Source organism: Bufo bufo, chromosome 4, assembly GCF_905171765.1.
Source record: "Bufo bufo chromosome 4, aBufBuf1.1, whole genome shotgun sequence".
Taxonomy (NCBI): Eukaryota; Metazoa; Chordata; class Amphibia; order Anura; family Bufonidae; genus Bufo; species Bufo bufo.
Genome location: NC_053392.1, coordinates 216,359,704 through 216,385,798, shown reverse-complemented (window position 1 = coordinate 216,385,798; position 26,095 = coordinate 216,359,704).

Sequence of the window (26,095 nt, the reverse complement as noted above, 5' to 3'; positions counted from 1 at the left end):
ACAGTGACGTCATCAAAGGTCCTATTCCTCAAAGAAGAAGACAGAAGAGAAGCCGGGCTGCACGAACAAGTGGATAAGGGGAGTTAAATTATTTAGTTATTTTAACCCCTCCAGCCCTATTGTACTAAGCATTCTGTATTAAGAATGCTACAAAACGGATGCCAAAAAATTTGGGACACTATACAAATTGTGAATAAAAACTGAATGCAATGATGTGGAGGTGCCAACTTCTAATATTTTATTCAGAATAGAACATAAATCACGGAACAAAAGTTTAAACTGAGAAAATGTACCATTTTAAGGGAAAAATATGTTGAATCAGAATTTCATGGTGTCAACAAATCCCCAAAAAGTTGGGACAAGGCCGTTTTTTACCACTGTGTGGCATCTCCCCTTCTTCTTACAACACTCAACAGACGTCTGGGGACCGAGGAGACCAGTTTCTCAAGTTTAGAAATAGGAATGCTCTCCCATTCTTGTCTAATACAGGCCTCTAACTGTTCAATCGTCTTGGGCCTTCTTTGTTGCACCTTCCTCTTTATGATGCGCCAAATGTTCTCTATAGGTGAAAGATCTGGACTGCAGACTGGCCATTTCAGTACCCGGATCCTTCTCCTACGCAGCCATGATGTTGTGATTGATGCAGAATGTGGTCTGGCATTATCTTGTTGAAAAATGCAGGGTCTTCCCTGAAAGAGATGACGTCTGGATGGGAGCATATGTTGTTCTAGAACCTGAATATATTTTTCTGCATTGATGGTGCCTTTCCAGACATGCAAGCTGCCCATGCCACACGCACTCATGCAACCCCATACCATCAGAGATGCAGGCTTCTGAACTGAGCGTTGATAACAACTTGGGTTGTCCTTGTCCTCTTTGGTCCAGATAACATGGCGTCCCAGATTTCCAAAAAGAACTTCGACTCGTGACTCGTCTGACCACAGAACAGTCTTCCATTTTGCCACACTCCATTTTAAATGATCCCTGGCCCAGTGAAAACGCCTGAGCTTGTGGATCTTGCTTAGAAATGGCTTCTTCTTTGCACTGTAGAGTTTCAGCTGGCAACGGCGGATGGCACGGTGGATTGTGTTCACTGACAATGGTTTCTGGAAGTATTCCTGAGCCCATTCTGTGATTTCCTTTACAGTAGCATTCCTGTTTGTGGTGCAGTGTCGTTTAAGGGCCCGGAGATCACGGGCATCCAGTATGGTTTTACGGCCTTGACCCTTACGCACAGAGATTGTTCCAGATTCTCTGAATCTTCGGATGATGTTATGCACAGTTGATGATGATAGATGCAAAGTCTTTGCAATTTTTCGCTGGGTAACACCTTTCTGATATTGCTCCACTATCTTTCTGAGCAACATTGTGGGAATTGGTGATCCTCTACCCATCTTGGCTTCTGAGAGACACTGCCACTCTGAGAAGCTCTTTTTATACCCAATCATGTTGCCAATTGACCTAATTAGTGTTAATTGGTCTTCCAGCTCTTCGTTATGCTCAAATTTACTTTTTCCAGCCTCTTATTGCTACTTGTCCTAACTTTTTGGGGATTTGTTGACACCGTGAAATTTTGGATCAACGTATTTTTCCTTTAAAATGATACATTTACTCGGATTAAACGTTTGATCTGTCATCTACGTTCTATTACAAATAAAATATTGACATTTGCCATATCCACATCATTGCATTCAGTTTTTATTCACAATTTGTTTAGTGTCCCAAATTTTTTGGAATCCGGTTTGTATTATTTTCCCTTATAACCATGTTATAAGGAAAAATAATACAATCTACGCAACACCTAACCCACGTGCGTGCAAAACGCATTACAATGTTTTGCACTCGCACAGAAAAATCGCGCATTTTCCCGCAACGCACCGGCATCTTATCCGGGCCAAAAACATGACGCCCGTGTGAAAGAGGCCTAAGGTTATTCAAATCTAAAAAAGAAAAAGATAAAAAGTAGTTTGCAACATAAGATCCCTGAAAAACTAGGTGAGCTGTCCCAGGAACAGGGGCATCAAGGTCAAAATAAGTCATACATTTCTTCAACTCATGCAGCCAATTACAAATGTTGATAATCTGTACTCACAAATACATATACACATTCCATTCACTGATGTTGGCCTATTCTTTTTCTAGACTTTGTTTGAAAGACATAGACCTGAACGGACCTTGAATATGAACATAAATGCATCTCTAAACAGCAGTGGTTGTATTGATCTGCAAGGATATATTCAATACAATGCGGCTGAACATCTCTCTATTTATTTAGTCTAAAATTAAAACTCCAATTTAACTACTAGTTCCAGTGGTTAGTCTCCCATAGATCAAATACTTAGATAGGTTTCTAATTTGGCACTTTAAGGTTCACTGGTGTGGGCTAATTGTAGAAGTCTTCCACGCCCCAGCTATTGTAATTCTAGAAGCTAAAAGCATAAATGAGATATGTTTTTGAGTATGTTTACGAATATCTGGAGTAGGTTTATTCTTCGAAGATATTTTAAAAACTTTTCAGAAAGGCCCTACTTAGGAACAAATCCACCAAATATGTAATAGTAATAGTGAACCTTCACCCCCCATAACCCCTAAGACAGTGAGAGGCAGATCTGGGAAGATGGTTCGTAAAGTGTGTGTGGTGGCTCACCTGTCGTGATATCTGTATTAAGGTGCTCTGTTACAAAAAGCTTTACTTAAAAACTTTTAAAATAGAATATATATTTGTAAATAGTTTACACGCATTCTACCATTCGGAGCCACATAAAAAAACTTGATATTTTTAATTAAATGTAAACTTCAAAGCAAACAAAAACTGAAAATATACAGTAGGTACCATTAATAGAATAATTCATCACCCCTAATAATTAATCAAAGATTACATCAATCCTAATACATATAATACATCATTTCATATTTAAAAAAATCATTAAATATATAAAAAGAAAGAAATATTAATATATAATCTGAAATAGTTCAGTTCCGTAAATTGCTAATCAATATCCTTTCTGTTGTTCCATGATTTTGCCTGAGTAAAAGCAAAAGTTCATATTTCACGTGATTAGTCCAGAAATATATTTATCATACCCAGAAAAAATTGTGTTTGTGATGAACAATAAAAAAATAAATAAAATAATAATAAAAAAAAAGTGATGAATAGTAACAATAATAAATAAGACTCAATTGATTGTGATTTCAATTCATCCTTAGTGATCCATGACTTGTGTGTTTGATCAATTATATCTATTTCATTTAATGTCCTTTACTTTGTCTTATTGGTGTATAGTCAACTTATTTATAAGAAAAACGTGCAAGTGAATAACAATGTCTCCTTAGTCTTTTGCTTAGGCTACTTTCACACTAGCGGCAGGACGGATCCCACAGGCTGTTCACCCTGTCGGATCCGTCCTGATGCTATTTTGCCATGCCGCCGGACCACCACTCCGTCCCCATTGACTATAATGGGGATGGGGGCGGAGCTCCGGCGCAACACAGTAGTGTACGGCGAGAGGCAGCCGGACTAAAAGTACTGCATGTCTGACTTTTTAGTCCGGCGGCCTCTCACCGCGCAAAATTTTAGGGGGTGCCAGCAGGGCCGCTTGCCAATTAGGTAAAGTGAGGTGATTGCCCAAGGCGGTGCGGCCCTGCTCACAAGTGGGGGGCGGCGGCAGGGCACAGGGATATGAGCGCTTCTATTGTGGAAGCACTCATAGTCATCTGTATCGCCGTCCTCAGGACAGCGATACAGATGGCTGTGTTGCGGCGGGGCAGGGGAGGGAGAGGCGTCTCCCTTCCATGTTCCTCTGATAGGAACAATACTGGCTACTGGCACATGATTGGGGGGCATCTATGGGGGCACATCTTGCTGACACATGATTGGGGGCAATTGTTACTGGCACATGATTTGGGGGCCATCTATGGGGGGCACTTCTCACTGGCACATGATTGGGGGCACTTCTTACTGGCACATGATTGGGGGGCATCTATGGGGGCACATCTTACTGGCACATTATTGGGGGGCACTGTGGGGGCATCTATGGGGGCACATCTTACTGGCACATTATTGGGGGGCACTGTGAGGGCATCTATGGGGGAACTTCTTACTGGCACATTATTAGGGGGCACTGTGGGGGCATCTATGGGGGCACATCTTACTGGCACATTATTGGGGTCACTGTGAGGGCACCTATTGGGGCACTTTTTACTGGCACATTATTGGGGGCACTTTTTACTGGCACATTATTGTGTGGCACTTTGGGGGCACTTCTTAATGGCACATTATTGGGGGCTTCTACTGAGGCCACAAAGAAGGAGTATTTTATATGGGGGGCTCTGTATAGGGGCATTTTATACTGGAGCACATTATGGTGGGCACTATGGAGAAGGGGAGAGAGGAGTGCAATGGGGTCTTCTACGGGGGCACTAAGAAGGGGTATTTTATACTAACAAATTATGGGGGAAACTGAGGGCATCTACTGGGGCACTATATATGTGACATTTTATACTGGTACATTATGGGGGGCACTAGGAGGAAGGGGGGAGAGGAGCACTACGGGGTCATTTACTGGGGGCACTATATAGGGGTATTTTATACTGGCACATTATGGGGGCACTATGGGGATATTAGCTCAACTGGGGGCATTAAAATTGGGTATTTTTTGTACTGTCACATTATAAGGAGAATTATTACTACTGGGGGGCATTATGTTTGGCTTTATTACTACTGGGGGTCTAGGGGGAACATGATTACTAGCATGGGCACTATGGGAGCATTATTAATTCTGGGGCACAGTGGGGATATGTTGGGTGCACTGTAGGAGCACTATTACTACCATGTGTGCTCTAGCAGAGAATTATTACTATTGGTGCGACTTTTGGGAGCACTATTACTGTGGGGACAGTCTCAGCTCACCACAATTATTTTTGGGGGACGTTATGTTTACACTATTAGTGTCAGGGGCACTATTTGCTGGGTGCAGTTATTTTAGGGCACTGTGTGCCAATAATTATTAAAGGGCACTATCTGCATGGTACTACTATTATGCAGTATAATATTGGGGAGCACAGAGGCACAGTATTGGGTATGGTAGGATGATTTGTCCAGAAGATGGGAGGATGATGGAAAAGTAGTAAACTAATATTTTTTTTGTCAAACTGCAGAGACGGGAAATGGCTGAAAAATGGTGGTCTGGTCTGAAGGATGAGGAAAGAAGGAAGGAACATCTACATCAAAGAGACGTCACTGGATGTAAGAGGTATGTGCGCTGTATTACCTTATATGTTCTGTAGTGATGAGAGGGTGGATATAGAATTTGGCCCACGCTGTGGCAGCCTGGCCCCAGACTTCAGGTCACACTGTGCGTGTTCTGAAATCTGGGGCCTCACACCCATCTACTACTTTATCTGTACACAGAGAGTTATTACCATGTTTTCTGTTGTGTTACATAGGACTGCAGGTGATATCCACTACATTATCTGTAAAAAGGGGAGTGGCCACAGGTTGGGGGGCAATACTTGGCTTGCCCCGGGTGCTGGCAACCCACGCTATGCCACTGGGCTACTGGAGTACAGGCCCCAAAAATTTGGCATTCACCAGACAAAAAAAGAACTGTGGCTGATGTGGCTGGCGGTACATTAGGCATTCACTGGATAATAATGTTACTGTAGGCTACTGGAGTACTGGCCCCAAAAATTTGGCATTCACCGGACACAAAATAACTTTGGCTGATGTCCAGCGGCACCCCCTATAGAACTGCCTATTCTTGGCCGCAATTGCGGACAAGAATAGGACATGTTCTATTTTTTGCGGAGCCGCTGCCTGGAAGTTCGGGGCCGACGCCCGGAAGTTCAGGGCTGCGGCACGGAAATGCGGATGCGGACAGCACACTGTGTGCTGTCCGCAACTTTTCTGTCCCAATAGAGAATGAATGGGTCTGCACCTGTTCCGCAAAATTGCAGAACGGATGCGGACGTGTGAATGGAGCCTAAAAATGCTAATGTGGGCCACTGGAATACAGGCCCCGAAAATTTGGCATTCACCTGACACAAAAGAACTTGTGATTATGTGCCTGGAGGTACATTAGGCAGTCACTGTAGCAGCCTGGCCCCAGACTTCAGGTCACACTGTGTGTGTTCTGAAATCTGGGGCCTCACACCCATTTACTACATTATCTGTACACAGAGAGTTATTACCGTGTTATCTGTGGTGTTACATAGGACTGCAGGTGATATCCACTACATTATCTGTAAAAAGGGGCATGGCCACAGGTTGGTGGGGCAATACTTGGCTTGCCCCGGGTGCTGGCAACCCACTCTACGCCACTGGGCTACTGGAGTACAGGCCTCAAAAATTTGGCATTCACCAGACAGAAAAGAACTTTGCCTGATGTGGCTGGAGATACATTAGGCATTCACTGGATAAAATTTTTACTATAGGTCACTGGAGTACAGGCCCCAAAAATTTGGCATTCACTGGACAGAAAATAACTTTGCCTGATGTGGTTGGAGATACATTAGGCATTCACTATTTAAAAATGTTACTGTAGGCCAATGGAGTACTGGCCCCAAAAATTTGGCATTTACCAAACAGAAAAGAACTTTGGCTGATATGGCTGGAGGTACATTAGGCGTTCACTGGATAATAATTTTACTGTAGGCCACTGGAGTATTGGCCCCAAAAATTTGGCATTCACCGGAAAGAAAATAAATTTGGCTGATATGTCTGGAGGTACATTAGGCTTTCACTGAATAAAAATGTTACTGTAGGCCACTGGAGTACACACCCCCAAAAATTTGGCATTCATCTGACACAAAAGAACTTGTGATTCTGTGGCTGGAAGTACATTAGGCGGTGACTGGATAAAAATTTTACTGTAGGCCACTGAAGTAGAGGCCCCAAAAATTAGGCATTCACCTGACACAAAAGAACTTGTGATCCTGTGGCTTGAGGTACATTAGGCTTTCACTGGATAAAAATAAAACTGTAGGCCACTGGAGTACAGGCCCCAAAAATTAGCCATTCACCTGACACAAAAGAACTTGTGATTCTGTGGCTGGAGGTACATTAGGTGGTCACTGGATAAAAATGGTATATGTGGCGAAAAAAAGGGGAAAGGCGTTCATAGGATAGTATGAAATAGTGAGGTAAATCAGACACGAAGGGTGCCAGTTAATGTGCTCACCATTGTGTGTTGTCAGAGGCACCACACTCGTGGGATCAGTGGGTCGGTGCTGCCGGTATCTCTCAATCCTCGTGGGTGGAGAGGCCAATTTCTCCAGAGGAGTGATGTGAGGTTCAAACATGACTCCAGTGGATAATATTAAATTCTTTTTTTATTTATGTGTAGGGTGACAACCCTACACATAAATAAAAAAATAATTTAATATTATCCACTGGAGTCATGTTTGCGACAAGAGGTATCACAATTGTGTACTGTCCTGGTACATATTCCCCCATTGAACTGGATAAAAATAGAACTGTAGGCCACTGGAGCATAGGCCCCAAAAATTAGGCATTCACCTGACAGAAAAGAACTTGTGATTCTGTGGCTGGAGGTACATTAGGCGGTCACTTGATAAAAATTGCACTGTAGGCCACTGGAGTAGAGGCCCCAAAAATTAGACATTCACCTGACAGAAAAGGCCTTTTTTGCCGCTGTATATACATAAGACAAGGACCATTCTTTGTTCTGAGTGGTGGCGGATATGTGTGGGCTGGCATGAGTAAATTCAATTACACGTGGTCGTCATAGGTGTTGAATTCCTCCGAGATCCATGCCTCATTCATTTTTAGAAATGTGAGGTAGTCCACACTGTCGTGATCTAGGCGAGTGCGCTTATCGGTCACGATCCCCGCTGTTGCACTGAACGTCCTTTCGGACAGGGCACTCGACAAGGTGCAAGCCAAGACTTCCATGACAAATTGTGCCATCTCTGGCCACAGGTCAAGCCTGCAAACCCAGTAGTCCAGAGGGTTCCTCGCTTCTCAGAGCGTCCACATCGGCCGTTAACCCGATATAGTCGGACACATGTCGGTCTAGGCGTTCCCTGAGGCTGGATCTGGAGGGCGGCTGTCGATAGGTTGGCTGCAAGAATGATCTCATATCCATAGTGACCAACACATCTTCAAACCGCCCTCTTCTTGCAGGCGCGGTACGATTGGTAACATGTCCATTTTGTGTTTGTACCAGGGGTCTAAGTACGTTGCCACCCAGTACTGGTCCTTGCCCTTTTTTCTTTTTATAGAGGGGTCCCTCTGCAGACACTGGAGCTTGAAAGCCCACATTTGCACTAAATTGGAAGTGGTGGAGCGCCCTGGCTCTTGCACATCGCCCAGGATTATAGCGTCCTCGGTCTCTTCCCCCCGGCCACGGACGACACCATGGATCCCTGCAAAGTTTGAAGTCCCTCTCAAATCCTGCACTTCTTGATCCTCCTCCTCCCCCCAGCCACCATCCTCCTCTGACTCCTCTTCAGACTCCTGCTGACTTGTTTCAGAATGAGTAGCCCTCCCCTGGGAATTCCTTCAGCATTGCGACTTCCTCATCTTCCTGCTCCTGCTTCTCGACGGCTTGATCAATGACATGACCCAATGCATGCTCCAGAAAGAAGGCGCAAGGTACGATGTCACTGATGGCGCCTTGACTGCGACTGACCAGTTTGGTAATCTCATCAAACGGCCGCAGAAATCTGCATGTGTCGCGCATGAGCAGCCACTGGCGCAGTGAAAAGAAACCAAGCTCCCCAGAACATGTCCTCCCGCAGAGTTCGTACAGGTAGTCGTTAACGGCACATTGCTGCTGGAGCAGCCTATCAAGCATATACAAGGTGGAGTTCCAGCACGTCGGGCTGTCACAAACCAGATGTCTGACGGGCAAATAGTGTCGCCTCTGAACATTAGCAAGGCGAGCCATGGCCGTGTAAGATCTTCTAAAATGGCCAGAGATTTTCCTGGCCTGCCGCAAGATGTCCTGGACCCCGGGGTATTTGGCAACGAATCACTGCACGACTAAGTTCAGGACATGTGCCATGCACGGCACATATGTAATTTTGCCCTGTTTCAGCATGCTCAGCAGATTGGCACCGTTGTTGCACACCACTTTACCAACTGTCAAATTGAGCGGGGTTAGCCACTGATCGGTCTGTGACCGCAGAGCTGAAAGCAGTGCAGGACCGGTGTGTCTCTTGGCCTCCAGGCACAACATCCGTAGCACAACATGGCAACGTCTCACCTGGCATGTTGAATAGGTTCTGGAGAGCTTGGGGGGAGCAGCGGAAGAGACGGTAGCAGTGGAAAAGGAAGAGTCAGCCGAGGAGGAGACGGAGGGTGGAGTAGGAGAAGGAGAAGAAGAGGCAGGCCCGCATTCAATCCGTGGCAGTAACACCAAATCCACACGGGAGCCAAAAGTTACATGCTTGACGGCCATAAAAAGGTTCACCCATTGGGCAGTAAAAGTTATGTACCTTCCCTGCCCATGTTTTCTAGACCACGTGTCTGTGCTCAGATGTATCTTGGCACCGACACTGTGCCAGAAATATATTCACTTGCTGCTGAACGTGGCCATATAGCTCTGGGATGCCCTTCTTCGAGAAATATTTATTTTTGGGGACCTTCCATTCCAGTGTGCCAATGGCCACAAATTTTCTAAAGGCCTCTGAGTCCACCAGTTTATATGGCAGTAGTTGGGGGGCTAGCAGTTCCGACAAGCCAGCGGTCAGCCGTTGGGCAAGAGGGTTATGCGGCGTCATCATCTTTTTATGCTCGAACATTTGGGCCATGGAAGCCTGCCTTATGCGAGATGAATTTGACGGTGGAAGGTGGAGTGAAGGACAAATAAGAGGAGAGAGGAGAAGGAGAAGAGGCAGGACGTGGAGCGCCGGGACTGTGCCTTTGTGGGTTCTGACGGCGTTGCTCCCACTGGGATCGGTGATGGGAGGCCAGGTGCCTTCTTAAGGCAGTCGTCCCTAGGAGAGTGTTGAGAAAATAATTCCTCTGACTCATGTGGAGGGGCTATGGTGGTGGTGGATTTGGGGGTGCACACAGCAGAGAGTGAGGAGGATGCAGATACAGGGGATGAGGAGGGTGCAGAAGCGGAAGGGTGAGTGAGCCACTCAACCAGCTCTGGTGCGTCCTTTGAAGTAATCGCACGCACCTTCTCCAACTTCCCACTTAGGCTCCGGCCTGGTGCACCTGCCCGACTCCTACCTCCCTTGCAGATTGGCTGGCCTCTTTCTCTGCCTGTCATTTTCAAAATGACCCTGTACCAAAGTCCCTAGAGAAGAGCAGTATTTGTGGAAGCAGGTATATTGCAGGCCTCAATCAATATTTTCTGGAAGCAGGTATATCTAACCCCTTAATCAATCTTTTGTGGAAACATGTATAACACACCACTCAATCAGTTTTTTTGGGGGGCAACTGGTATATCACACCCGTTGCAATTAGTTGTTCCAATAGTGTTTGAACCTCTATATAGCTGCGGTATTACAGCAGAACTGCACACAACTGCTGTACAGTTCAAATGCACTATATAGAATGTATATTATAGGTATATCACACCCCTGCCTCAATCAGTTTTTTGGGGGGGCAACTGGTATATCACACCCGTTGCAATTTGTTGTTTCAATAGCGTTTGTCCCTCTATATAGCTGCAGTATCACAGCAGAACCGCACACAGCTGCTGCACAGTTCAAATGCACTAGATAGAAAGTATATTATAGGTATATCACACCCCTGCCTCAATCAGTTTTTTGGGGGGGCAACTGGTATATCACACCCGTTGCAATTTGTTGTTCCAATAGTGTTTGTCCCTCTATATAGTTGCGGTATCGTAGCAGAACCGCACACAACTCCTGCACAGTACAAATGCACTATAATAAACTTTCTATGTTAGAAAGTATATTATAAGTATATCACACCCCTCTGTATATCACACCTATCCATAGCACACCTATACCAGTCATTAACCACCTCAGCCCCCAGTGCTTAAACACCCTGAAAGACCAGGCCACTTTTTACACTTCTGACCTACACTACTTTCACCATTTATTGCTCGGTCATGCAACTTACCACCCAAATGAATTTTACCTCCTTTTCTTCTCACTAATAGAGCTTTCATTTGGTGGTATTTCATTGCTGCTGACATTTTTACTTTTTTTGTTATTAATCGAAATTTAACGATTTTTTTGCAAAAAAATGACATTTTTCACTTTCAGTTGTAAAATTTTGCAAAAAAAATGACATCCATATATAAATTTTGCTCTAAATTTATTGTTCTACATGTCTTTGATTAAAAAAAATGTTTGGGTAAAAAAAAAATGGTTTGGGTAAAAGTTATAGCGTTTACAAACTATGGTACAAAAATGTGAATTTCCGCTTTTTGAAGCAGCTCTGACTTTCTGAGCACCTGTCATGTTTCCTGAGGTTCTACAATGCCCAGACAGTACAAACACCCCACAAATGACCCCATTTCGGAAAGTACACACCCTAAGGTATTCGCTGATGGGCATAGTGAGTTCATAGAACTTTTTATTTTTTGTCACAAGTTAGCGGAAAATGATGATTTTTTTTTTTTTTTCTTACAAAGTCTCATATTCCACTAACTTGTGACAAAAAATAAAAACTTCCATGAACTCACTATGCCCATCACGAAATACCTTGGGGTCTCTTCTTTCCAAAATGGGGTCACTTGTGGGGTAGTTATACTGCCCTGGCATTCTAGGGGCCCAAATGTGTGGTAAGGAGTTTGAAATCAAATTCTGTAAAAACTGACCAGTGAAATCCGAAAGGTGCTCTTTGGAATGTGGGCCCCTTTGCCCACCTAGGCTGCAAAAAAGTGTCACACATCTGGTATCTCCGTATTCAGTAGAAGTTGGGGAATGTGTTTTGGGGTGTCATTTTACATATACCCATGCTGGGTGAGATAAATATCTTGGTCAAATGCCAACTTTGTATAAAAAAATGGGAAAAGTTGTCTTTTGCCAAGATATTTCTCTCACCCAGCATGGGTATATGTAAAAAGACACCCCAAAACACATTCCCCAACTTCTCCTGAATACGGAGATACCAGATGTGTGACACTTTTTTGCAGCCTAGGTGGGCAAAGGGGCCCATATTCCAAAGAGCACCTTTCGGATTTCACTCGTCATTTTTTACAGAATTTGATTTCAAACTCCTTACCACACATTTGGGCCCCTAGAATGCCAGGGCAGTATAACTACCCCACAAGTGACCCCATTTTGGAAAGAAGAGACCCCAAGGTATTCGCTGATGGGCATAGTGAGTTCATGGAAGTTTTTATTTTTTGTCACAAGTTAGTGGAATATGAGACTTTGTATAAAAAAAAAAAAAAAAAAAAAAATCATCATTTTCCACTAACTTGTGACAAAAAATAAAAAATTCTAGGAACTCGCCATGCCCCTCACGAAATACCTTGGGGTGTCTTCTTTCCAAAATGGGGTCACTTGTGGGGTAGTTATACTGCCCTGGCATTTTCCAGGGGCCCTAATGTGTGGTAAGTAGGTAAATGACCAGTGAAATCCAAAAGGTGCTCTTTGGAATATGGGCCCCTTTGCCCACCTAGGCTGCAAAAAAGTGCCACACATGTGGTATCTCCGTACTCAGGAGAAGTTGGGGAATGTGTTTTGGGGTGTCTTTTTACATATACCCATGCTGGGTGAGAGAAATATCTTGGCAAAAGACAACTTTTCCCATTTTTTTATACAAAGTTGGCATTTGACCAAGATATTTATCTCACCCAGCATGGGTATATGTAAAATGACACCCCAAAACACATTCCCCACCTTCTCCTGAGTACGGAGATACCAGATGTGTGACACTTTTTTGCAGCCTAGGTGGGCAAAGGGGCCCATATTCCAAAGAGCACCTTTCGGATTTCACTCGTCATTTTTTACAGAATTTGATTTCAAACTCCTTACCACACATTTGGGCCCCTAAAATACCAGGGCATTATACCTACCCCACAAGTGACCCCATTTTGGAAAGAATAGACCCCAAGGTATTCGCTGATGGGCATAGTGAGTTCATGGAAGTTTTTATTTTTTGTCACAAGTTAGTGGAATATGAGACTTTGTATGAAAAAAAAAAAAAAAAAAAAAATCATCATTTTCCACTAACTTGTGACAAAAAAAAAAAAATTCTAGGAACTCGCCATGCCCCTCACGGAATACCTTGGGGTGTCTTCTTTCCAAAATGGGGTCACTTGTGGGGTAGTTATACTGCCCTGGCATTTTCCAGGGGCCCTAATGTGTGGTAAGTAGGTAAATGACCAGTGAAATCCGAAAGGTGCTCTTTGGAATATGGGCCCCTTTGCCCACCTAGGCTGCAAAAAAGTGTCACACATCTGGTATCTCCGTACTCGGGAGAAGTTGGGGAATGTGTTTTGGGGTGTCTTTTTACATATACCCATGCTGGGTGAGAGAAATATCTTGGCAAAAGACAACTTTTCCCATTTTTTTATACAAAGTTGGCATTTGACCAAGATATTTATCTCACCCAGCATGGGTATATGTAAAATGACACCCTAAAACACATTCCCCAACTTCTCCTGAGTACGGCGATACCAGATGTGTGACACTTTTTTGCAGCCTAGATGCGCAAAGGGGCCCAAATTCCTTTTAGGAGGGCATTTTTAGACATTTGGATACCAGACTTCTTCTCACGCTTTGGGGCCCCTAGAATGCCAGGGCAGTATAAATACCCCACATGTGACCCCATTTTGGAAAGAAGACACCCCAAGGTATTCAATGAGGGGCATGGCGAGTTCATAGAAATTTTTTTTTTTTGGCACAAGTTAACGGAAATTGATATTTTTTTTTTTTTTCTCACAAAGTCTCCCGTTCCGCTAACTTGGGACAAAAATTTCAATCTTTCATGGACTCAATATGCCCCTAACGGAATACCTGGGGGTGTCTTCTTTCCGAAATGGGGTCACATGTGGGGTATTTATACTGCCCTGGCATTCTAGGGGCCCTAAAGCGTGAGAAGAAGTCTGGAATATAAATGTCTAAAAAATTTTACGCATTTGGATTCCGTGAGGGGTATGGTGAGTTCATGTGAGATTTAATTTTTTGTCACAAGTTAGTGGAATATGAGACTTTGTAAGAAAAAAAAAAAAAAATTCCGCTAACTTGGGCCAAAAAAATGTCTGAATGGAGCCTTACAGGGGGGTGATCAATGACAGGGGGGTGATCAATGACAGGGGGGTTGATCAATGACAGGGGGGTTGATCAATGACAGGGGGTTGATCAATGACAGGGGGGTGATCAATGACAGGGGGGTGATCAATGACAGGGGGGTGATCAATGACAGGGGGGGTGATCAATGACAGGGGGGGTGATCAATGACAGGGGTGGTGATCAATGACAGGGGGGTGATCAATGACAGGGGGGTGATCAATGACAGGGGGGTGATCAATGACAGGGGGGTGATCAATGACAGGGGGGTGATCAGGGAGTCTATATGGGGTGATAACCACAGTCATTGATCACGCCCGTGTAAGGCTTCATTCAGACGTCCGGATGCGTTTTGCGGATCCGATCCATCTATCAGTGGATCCGTAAAAATCATGCGGACGTCTGAATGGAGCTTTACAGGGGGGTGATCAATGACAGGGGGGTAATCAATGACAGGGGGGTGATCAGGGAGTCTATATGGGGTGATCACCACAGTCATTGATCATGCCCCTGTAAGGCTTCATTCAGACGTCCGGATGCGTTTTGCGGATCCGATCCATCTATCAGTGGATCCGTAAAAATCATGCGGACGTCTGAATGGAGCTTTACAGGGGGGTAATCAATGACAGGGGGGTGATCAATGACAGGGGGGTGATCAGGGAGTCTATATGGGGTGATAACCACAGTCATTGATCATGCCCCTGTAAGGCTTCATTCAGACGTCCGGATGCGTTTTGCGGATCCGATCCATCTATCAGTGGATCCGTAAAAATCATGCGGACATCTGAATGGAGCTTTACAGGGGGGTGATCAGGGAGACTATATGGGGTGATCACCACAGTCATTGATCATGCCCCTGTAAGGCTTCATTCAGACGTCCGGATGCGTTTTGCGGATCCGATCCATCTATCAGTGGATCCGTAAAAATCATGCGGACGTCTGAATGGAGCTTTACAGGGGGGTGATCAATGACAGGGGGGTGATCAATGACAGGGGGGTGATCAGGGAGTCTATATGGGGTGATAACCACAGTCATTGATCATGCCCCTGTAAGGCTTCATTCAGACGTCCGGATGCGTTTTGCGGATCCGATCCATCTATCAGTGGATCCGTAAAAATCATGCGGACATCTGAATGGAGCTTTACAGGGGGTTGATCAATGACAGGGGGGTGATCAATGACAGGGGGGTGATCAGGGAGTCTATATGGGGTGATCAGGGGTGATCAGGGGCTAATAAGGGGTTAATAAGTGACGGGGGGGGGGTGTAGTGTAGTGTAGTGGTGCTTGGTGGGACTTTACTGAGCTACCTGTGTCCTCTGGTGGTCGATCCAAACAAATGGGACCACCAGAGGACCAGGTAGCAGGTATATTAGACGCTGTTATCAAAACAGCGTCTAATATACCTGTTAGGGGTTAAAAAAAACACATCTCCAGCCTGCCAGCGAACGATCGCCGCTGGCAGGCTGGAGATCAACTCTCTTACCTTCCGTTCCTGTGAGCGCGCACGCCTGTGTGCGCGCGTTCACAGGAAATCTCGCGTCTCGCGAGATGACGCGTATATGCGTCCACTCGGAATGAATCAACCACCTCCAGGACGCGTCTGTGCGTACAGCGGTTAGGAGGTGGTTAAAAGGACTTTTGTTGCCCTATTAGCTAGCATTTGGTGTCCCTAGCAGCCTGTCCCTGCTCCACAAAGCAACCTCTCCCTACACTGACAAAATACAGAATGTAAAATGGCAGCCAGATCGGGTTCTGTTATAGGGTGGGGGTATGTCCATGTGCTGAAACGTCTCAATTGGCTGTCCTGTCCCACCTGATGTATGTGTCATGGGTCAAAGTTCAGCGCAATGCAAAATAATATGGCGCGCGTGAACATCTCCATATGTTCGCATGTTCGGCGGATCGCGAACGTTTAAAGTTCGCCACGAACCGACCGCCGGGCTAACCGCAAGGCCATAACTATACAACAATAAGACAAAATAAAGGACAGTAAATTAAATAAATTCATTTGATCAGACATACAAGTCATGGATCACTTATAATGAATTAAAATCACAATCAGAGTCTTATTTATTATTGTTACTTTTCTTATTTTTTTTATTTTTTTTTCTATTGTTTTTCACAAACACAATTTTTTTCTGGGTGTGATAAATATATTTCTAGACTAATCACGTGAAATATGAACTTTTACTTTTACTCAGACAAAATCATGGAACAACAGAAAGGACATTAATTAGCAATTTAGGGAAATGAACTATTTCAGATTATATATTTAAATTTCTTCTTTTTCATATATTTTATGATTTTTTTTTAATATGAAATGATGTATTATATGTATTAGGATTGATGTATTATTAGGGGTTATGAATTATTCTATTATTGGTGCCTATATTTTCAGTTTTTATTTGTTTTGAAGTTTACATTTAATTAAAAATATATATATTTTTTTATGCTGCTCTGAATGGTAGAGAGCGTGTTATGTATTTACAAAGATCTGGGAAGATCCAAGCCAGCCTACAAGTTGTTAAATATTGTTGCATGAGTAGCTTATAGTTGTATTCTGTCTTGGTTGTGTAAAAAGTTTAGCATTCGATTCAGTCATCTCTTGGCCATTCTCTGATTGAAAGGGTGCCCCCCTAGATCTTCCTCCTATCGTCACATAGAAATACATAGTTACATAAGTGGATATGCTACCTGGATCTCCTTGATTTTTGTGCTATGTTATAATCATAATAGATATCATTTACATGCATTACTGCTCGTGTATCCTCTATGTATGATAATTGTTTGACTGCTACAGTAATGAACAAGAAAACGACATAGGGAGCTTATTTCCATTGGTGAGATCTGATCATTTAAGGTCCATTCACACGTCCGCAATTTCGTTCCGCATTTTGCGGAACGAAATTGCGGACCCATTCATCTCTATGGGGCAGCACGATGTGCTGCCTAGATCCGGAATTGCGGACCCAAACTTACGGGTCCGCAATTCCGATCCCGAAAAATATAGAACATGTCCTATTCTTGTCCGCAATTGCGGACAAGAATAGGCATTTTCTATTAAGTTCTGGCGATGTGCGGTCCGCAAAATGCGGAACGCACATAGCCGATGTCCGTGTTTTGAGGATCCACGAATCCGTGGATCCGCAAAACACACATGGACGTGTGAATGGACCCTTAGTCTCATAAAAATAACATCAGTTGTTGCACCTACAGTTAATGAAATGTTTCCTTTTTGCATAGATGAGCCATACATAAAAATTCTCAGAATAGAGAAGGGGCAAAGGCGTAATGTGTAATCTGATCTCAGTCTGTTAACTGTTTTGGGAATCATATTTCCTGTGGATCTGTCTAGTTCATAAAAATAATATGCGTGTTATTATAAACCTAGAGGATCCTCTATACATACACGGCTAATTCAGGTCTCTTTTCATTGTCTGCACAGCAAGCCTCTAAAAAGCAAACATGGCCTCATTGTGTTCCCTAGGGGTGTCGACTTGTCTGTATCATGCACTTGACTTGCGAGTCAATCTCAGGTGCAGTCAGGGAATACTGTCTGTGTTTGCTTATTCATGTTTTTCAAATATGATGTACACGAATAAAACTTTAAAACCACTTCTAACAAAAATCGGAACAATGCACTAAAAATATCCCCTCCCATCCTTCATTCTGTATAATTTTCCCTTTGAGCTATCTGTAAAAACAAAGATGGCATGCGTGTTTACCAAAAAACATATGCCGCTCCATGTAAAGCTCCTGCTGAATTGAAAAGGTGAATCCTATTGAACTGCGCGGAAATATGACCTCATAACCAGGCAGGTTAAGACACGGTCATCTACAGAAAACAACCGCAGCGGGAGATGAGCATAATGAGTGACATTTTCTGCCTTTTGTCCCTGCCTGTGTTTATTTTTTAAAGTTCATATGAAGAACATTAAAGGAAGTAAATTAATAACATCTCGAAATATTCATTGGACGTTGATGATCTTTTAATGTGTTTGGTTTGCCTCTCACAATACAAATATGGAGCAGACAGACCCACCCTGCAATATCAACAGTAGGCTTAGGACCAATGAGAAGAGTTGAGAATGGCTTCTTTATTTGTGATGCGTCGGTGAAAGGACAAAAGAGTGTGTGCCCGAGTGCCAGCTCCACAAGGATGGTAGTTTAATGGCATAGCACAATTTGTGACTAAACTTTATGACTGTTTGCACAGTGCTTGGCTCTGTCTTTTCTTCATTGATTGCACTCTGCATGGAGATTATACACTTCTAACAGGTAAAAGCCCAAATTTGATAGAAACCTAGAATAGGGAAGACAAGAAAGGACCAAGTGAGCATTCATACAAGTGCTTTTTTGCAGCGTGCTTTCTTTTAAATGATCAGGTTATATCCCCATCCTATTCATTTCTACTAGATTCACAATGATGCCAAATGTACCACGTGCATTAGGATCCATTACATCTGTCATGATCAGGTTTATCATTGAGATCAATGAGTAACGAATTGCAAAAAATATGTCAATTCACGGCAGTTTTTTTTCAATTTGACCCACCTTTTACCAGTTTAATGCCTTGTGCAAATTGTAGTGCTGCAGAGACCCCATGTGCCGCCGCATGGTGCTTCTTGCAGTGTAATGTTTGAGAGATTCTCCTATAAATGTAATGCATGGGTTAGGGCTCTTTCACACCTGCGTTATTGTCTTCCGGCATAGAGTTCCGTCGTCGGGGCTCTATGCCGGAAGAATCCTGATCAGGATTATCCTAATGCATTCTGAATGGAGAGTAATCCGTTCAGGATGCATCAGGATGTCTTCAGTTCCGGTACGGAACGTTTGTTGGCCGGAGAAAATACCGCAGCATGCTGCGCTTTTTGCTCCGGCCAAAAATCCGGAACACTTGCCGCAAGGCCGGATCCGGAATTAATGCCCATTGGAAGGCATTGATCCGGATCCGGCCTTAAGCTAAACGTCGTTTCGGCGCATTGCCGGAGCCGACATTTAGCTTTTTCAGAGTGGTTACCATGGCTGCCGGGACGCTAAAGTCCTGACAGCCATGGTAAGTGTAGCGGGGAGCGGGGGAGCAGTGTACTTACCGTCCGTGCGGCTCCCCGGGCGCTCCAGAGTGACGTCAGGGCGCCCCAAGCGCATGGATCACGTGATCGCATGGATCACGTCATCCATGCTCATGGGGCGCTCTGACGTCATTCTGGAGCGCCCCGGGAGCCGCACGGACTGTAAGTATACCGCTCCCCGCTCCTACTATGGCAACCAGGACTTTAATAGCGTCCTGGGTGCCATAGTAACACTGAAAGCATTTGGAAGACGGTTCCGTCTTCAAATGCTTTCAGTACACTTGCGTTTTTCCGGATCCGGAGTGTAATTCCGGCAAGTGGAGTACACGCCGGATCCGGACAACGCAAGTGTGAAAGAGGCCTTAATAAAATAGTAAAACCTGCTGAGCACAAAATATCAATCATAACCATTTCAAAAAGTATAAAATACAGTACGTGTCCATCATGAATCCTGTAAAAACCGAGCTCATGACCCGTGTATACAGATGAAGAGGGCAGCACGGTGGTTCAGTGGTTAGTACTGTTGCCTTCTAGTACTGGGGTCCTCGGTTCCAATCTGACCAAGGACAACATCTGCATGGAGTTTGTATGTTCTCCTCGTGTTTGTGTGGGTTTCCTCCGGGTACTCGGGTTTCCTCCCACACCCCAAAGACATACGGATAGGGAACTTAGATTGTGAGCCCATTTGGGGACAGCTTGATATTATTGTCTTTAAAGCGCTGCGGAATATAGCAATACTATATACTGAAAGTGCATAAAATAAATAATTGCATAATTTTCATTTTTTGGCATCGTTAACCTATACCTATTGAATTATTAATAATTACTGTAATATTAATAATATAATGATTTCTAATATCTTGAAAACTTTTCATAAAGAGTTCCAACTTCCTGTAATTATTGACTACTGAGTTGTGGCCAAATAGGGGTATCCTCTAGATGGAATCTGGGTTTTATCTCCCTGTACATATGTGATATTAGTTATAGGCTGTATTTCATGCAAGCCATTTGAAAAGAAACATATAGAGATAAGATAGAGGCAGATTAAAAAAAAAGAGATCAATCCAGTATTTGGTCCACAAATTTTCCTGTTTTGGTGCAGATGTCTCGGTTCTCTGACCTGGAAAATAGTGGCTGATATTTTGAGAAATTCATCCAAACTAAATCCCAGATAAATATCCCAAAAATTTGATTTGTTTACAATAGATTCACTCATCTCTAATAGTTACCCTTTAAACATTCATCCTCAAACAGCCATGCTTTTTTGGAGGTTTGGGCTAGTGAATAGATTGTGTTGCTCAGTCCTTTGAGAAGGGCATATACCATAGGTCTACCATAGGAGCTGCATTGTTTGCAGTATGTAACGCAGTGTAATGCACTATTGTGATATTTCAATGAACTGTACAAACTCAGCCAAAGTCAAAAGAGCTAAGGGGAGTGTATTATTCAATTTTGCCAGTTTTTGTATATTAGGCAGTACACTATATCTGCTATATAATTATCAACTTGTTACTTCTGTCACCAATTCTGAAAAGTGGCGAGAGAAGTGGATGGTATTTAGTAGGAGGGGGCATGGCTACAATAGTCTGAAGAATTTATTGTCTAAAGCCAGAAAATGGCACAAAAAGTGATGCAAATCTACAACTGCTCATAGCAGTCAAATTTTTTTATTTTCCTGCCTTTTAGCCTCAAGTGAATAGTCACCACCAAAGTCAGTCATTGGCTGTAGTGGTGCATGTTGCCGTGTCCATTTCCCAGCCGGAAGAGAACAACCCGCGAACAGGAGCCAGCATTCAGGACCGACGTGGTGGGGAGCAAGTCATTTTGATTCTTTCAGGAGGCGATGCAGGCTAGGAGCTTTCCCTTGAGGGTATGGTCACGCGGCTAAAATCTGCCACTGTCACAACAAAAACTCACCAACAGTTTTTCCATTGACTTTAATGTTAAAAACTCCACCTTGTGCACACAGTGTAAAATGGTAGAGGTTACTGCTGATTTCGAAAATGTTTGAGAAGTGACATGTTAGAAAATTTGATTGAGGATTTTATAGAAGTCAATGGGGAAGCAGAGAAACCTTAACCAAATAATCTTCTAATGCTTTTGTAAAAAAAAACTCTTCTATAATCTCCACCAAATCATAAATCTGCCACTAAAAGCGACCTGCTTTCAGCTACTAATCTGCTACTGATTTGAATGCTGCTGATTTTGCCATGTGTACTTAGCCTAATAGTTAAAATTCTTGGAAAACCCTCTCTTTTAAACCATGGGGATTTCTTAAACTGGTGTAAAGTAGAATTGGCTTAGTTGCCCACAGCAACCAATCAGATTTCACCTTTCATTTTTCACAGCTCCTTTGATCTGATTGGTTGCCAATTCTACTTTACAACACTTTGCTAAATCTCCCCCTATGTTTTTGTATCAGTGATCATTCTCGCATTCAAGCATTAGTGTATTAACATTTCTTTATTTTATTTCTTTTTGAACTTTATTTTTTTATTAGCTTATTATTTGAAGCATACACAAAAGGTGAGCCACTATCCCTCATTTTCACAAATCTGTATTCCCAATTCTTATTACAGTAACAGCTTTTCATATAACATGACTCTATTCACTTGCTGCCTCCAATCGCTTCTATCTGGGGAAGCTTTTTGCTAACCACTTTCTTTCTAGAAGCACACTCCTTTAAATGTATCCCGTCTTCAGGTGTTTCTGCATTCATTCAGAGTGGCAATAATGTATATTTTTGGAAATTGGGAATTGACCTAATGTATGAGACTGCTGAAAGAGTTATTTCCAATGTGAAGGGCTGAATGGCTGTCTAGCCGGGTTTTGGCAGCGGCTCGGTGTTCTGTATCTGTGTCTGCTCCAGCTGAGAGTGTTCTTATATCTGATGGATTAGCGCTGATCTGTTCTGATTGCTCACACCTGCAATTCAAGCTAACCTCTGTTCTTCTATGTGCACTCAGCCATGCCTTGTAAGACCATCAGCTCCCTAAATGACATGCAAAGAGACCCACCTGACAGGTCCGACCAGCCACCTGCGAGGGAAATAGTGGCAAGCGGGGGAGGCACTGGATAACGACATCTGCGAGCGTTGCTATACCCCTTGTTTATAACTAACAAGTGCAATCACTAGAAAAGTGTTATGCAGGCAAAAGATCAAGTGCATCAGCTGGTAAAATAGCAATAGGGACTAAAGTGCCTGAATAAGGACACTGGACTGGATGTTTCACAATCACCTTGTACTTAAAGGGCTTGTCTCACTTCAGCAAATAGCATTTATTATGTAGAGAAAGTTAATCCAAGCCACTTACTAATGTATTGTGATTGTCCATAATTTTTCCATCTCGTTATACACTGCTAGTTTCCATGGTTGCGACCACCCTTAAATCCAGCAGCGGTGGCCGTTCTTTTACATTATTGGAAAAAGCACTAGTCTATGTGCGCTCCTGCATCAGAGAGGCTGGCACTTTTTCCTATAGTATGCAAGCACGACCACCACTGATGGTTTGAAGGGTGGTCATAAGCATGGAAACGAGCAGTGTATAATGTGATGGAAAGATGAATCCAGCCAGCAAAGGAAGCAATGTGGACAATAACAATACATTAGTAAGTGCCTGGTATTAACTTTCTCTACATGATAAATGCCACTTACTGAAGTGAGACAACCCCTTTAAAGGATGCATCAGGGCTTTTCACCAGAAACAACTTGCATGGCTCTGACCATTACCTATGAAGATGCAGAGAAGACCTTCTTTACATGACGAAAATTGTTTGTAGATTTTCCCATGGATCCTGCTCCAAAAAAACACACGGAATCGGCGTAGAAACCAACTTCCATCGTTGTCAGTGTCCATACCACTGCAGCTTATTTCTGGACTGATTTTGAGTCCACACTAATAAAGGATATGTCCGTGTCCATGCAAACACTGCTGGAAACCACAGAGGGTATCTGCTTGCGGATGAGCCCAATAGACTTGCCACATTCAAAATGTGAATCTAAAGGGTCATCAAAACCAGAAAGGAAAACGCAGATGTAAAAGTAGCCTAATTTGCCAACTGCAGAATAAATGACAATGAGATTCCTAGTACCATATATTTCTTCTTTACTCATTGAAGTCAAATATATTCTTAGTAATAATTAATATGAATGAATTCATTATATAGCATTCTTCTGTAGCTCTCTGTAGTGAATACATTCTTCAAGAAAGAAGATGTGTCGTCAAGTAATTGTGACAGCCACGTGATGCATTTTTGTGTTAGACAATTGAACTGAACATGTGCAAGTGATGAGAGGAAGAGATTTCTGTGTTTTCATAGCCCATTCTCTACCTGTATGACTCATGTCTCCTGCTTGTATGATGCACTTAGAGTGGGTCAGGATAAAAGTCACATCAAAGTCAACTACGTGTGACTAAGCCTAATATAAAACGTTACCTGGACTTAATCCACATGATAGTATTTGATGCATCAAAGTAGATTAATAGATAACTAGAGCTATATAGAGACAGATACATAGATACTTATATACAGTATATAGACAGAAGATAAGTACAACTGCATAAATGGAGAAGAAAGAAAGAAAATATATTGATTAAATAGATTAATACATATTTATTTATATTAATAGCCGTATGAGGGCTTCTTTTTTTGCTAGACAAGTTGCACTTTCTAATTCCACCATTTAATATTGCATATGATGTATTGGGGGGTCTGGAAAAAACTGTTTTATGGGTTTTGTTTTCACGGAGTTCCCCATGTGGTAAAAATGACAAGATACTTTCATTCTCCAGTTCAGTACGATTACAGCAATACTACATATGTATAATTTTAATACTGAAAAAAAACCTCGAAAAACACGGAGTTGTATCGGGTCTCATTTTTTCAGGGCGATCTGTACTTTTCATTAATATCATTTTGGGGCGTGTATGACTTTTTGATAACTTTTTATTACATTTTCTGTGAGAGGTGAAGCAACCAAGAAAGGGCGAATTGTCAATTTTGACTTTTTTCTGTTTCGCTGTTTGCTGTTTGGGATAAATATTTTAATATTTTAATAGTATGGGCATTTTTACATACGGCAATGCCCATGATCTGTATTTTTTTTTATTGTTTGTGTATTTTTATATACACTAGGCTATAACCAGCAATCATCGGATTGCTATTCTCATAGACTCCAATGCATTAGCACTGGAGTCTATGAGTATTTTACTATGTTCCTATGGAGCCCTGCCACAGGAACTAGTGTGCGGCAGAGGACAGAGGACAGAGGCTGCCGCACACTGAATCTGGCTCCCCTGATCCTTTCCGGGGGGAGCTGTAACACACCTGGAAGCACGCACTTCTGGGTTTTTGCACGTTCAAATGCCATGGTCACATTTTACCACAGCATCTGAAGGGTTAAAAGTCCACGATTGGCATTACCGCCGGTCGAGGACTTTAGGTCCGGCTGCCTGCTGTTTATGGGCCTGCTAGTAGGCACCTTCTTTAAAATCCTGGCCAGCACTGGGAAGGGGAAGGGGTTAGCTAGTCGGGAAGGGGTTAGCTATCTTCCAAAAACAGCACTACACTTGTCCACAGGTTGTTTACAGTATGGTAACTCAGCCCAATTTACTTCAGTGTAGCTGAACTGCAATTCCAGGCACAACCTATGGGCAGGTATGGTTGTGATGCTGTTTTTGGGGAAAAAAATCAGCAATGCCTTTAAGTGTTTCTTCTGGGTACCACGTTAACTCTCTCAGATAAGGCAATATCCTATAGATAGATGGATGGAGGGATAATTGAGTAGATATTCTGCAATCATGATAAATTAGGCTGCATATAAAAGATCTGGTGTCTTATTTGTCATGACTCATAGTCAGTAAAAGAAGGGAATAGATCCCGGCAGATGGAGAACATTCCTCTTCTCCGCTGTACTGGCATCCATTTGCCTGGTGAATACTAATAATGAACAGAGCACCATTATGAATGATGCTATGGCATTTCGGTACAGATAGACAATGCTGGGATGTTTGTCACGAAGGTATTCAGAAGTACCGTATGAGTGTTTTCTCTGAATCTTCTATACAACCGCTACAAGGAGAAGGAATGTATTAATTGGCATAAAGGGGAAATATTTTGATACTGCTAAAACATTGAAAAGCTGATATAATAAAGCAGCAATGGAGCTCGTATGGCTGATTTCATTCTTTCATCTGAATATAATGTGTATTTGACTTTCCATAGCTGGCAATAGAGCGAAGATTGCTTGAGGTGGACAGCTTATAGCGACACAGTAACTCTTTCTTCACACACAGCAAAGCACAGAAGGTTAGGTCATATCTGCTCCAGAAAATGACTCAGTCCCTCAGTCGGCTTGCTGTGTGGTCTGTACCGCACAGGTATCCAGCTGCTCCCAGCCAAATGAGGCTCGGCATCATTTACAGCCTTTCCTTGGCCTATCAGGAATAAAATGGTGAAGTACACGTGAGCTTCCTGCCACTGACAACAGGAAATACAAACGATACTTTATTCCATTTTTATCTCAAAGAGATTGAAGCAAACACAGGCTAAAGTCATGCTGAAGCCCACACTGCAGTTAATGAATACAGAGCTCAAACAATCCGAGACCTTTTTTTTATTTCTTATCCAAAGCCCAGCAAATGTTATATTTAATGAGCGGCGCATTGATGACTCATTATGTAAATGGAGGCCTGAGATCGCTCCTATAAGCTGGCTTCAAACATTAAAAACAGATTAGAAAGTTAAAAAAAGGCCACAGGGATACATTCTGATTTTAACAAATAGTTTCTACTAGCTAAATAATTTGGACAACATGACATATGCCCAGTAAAAG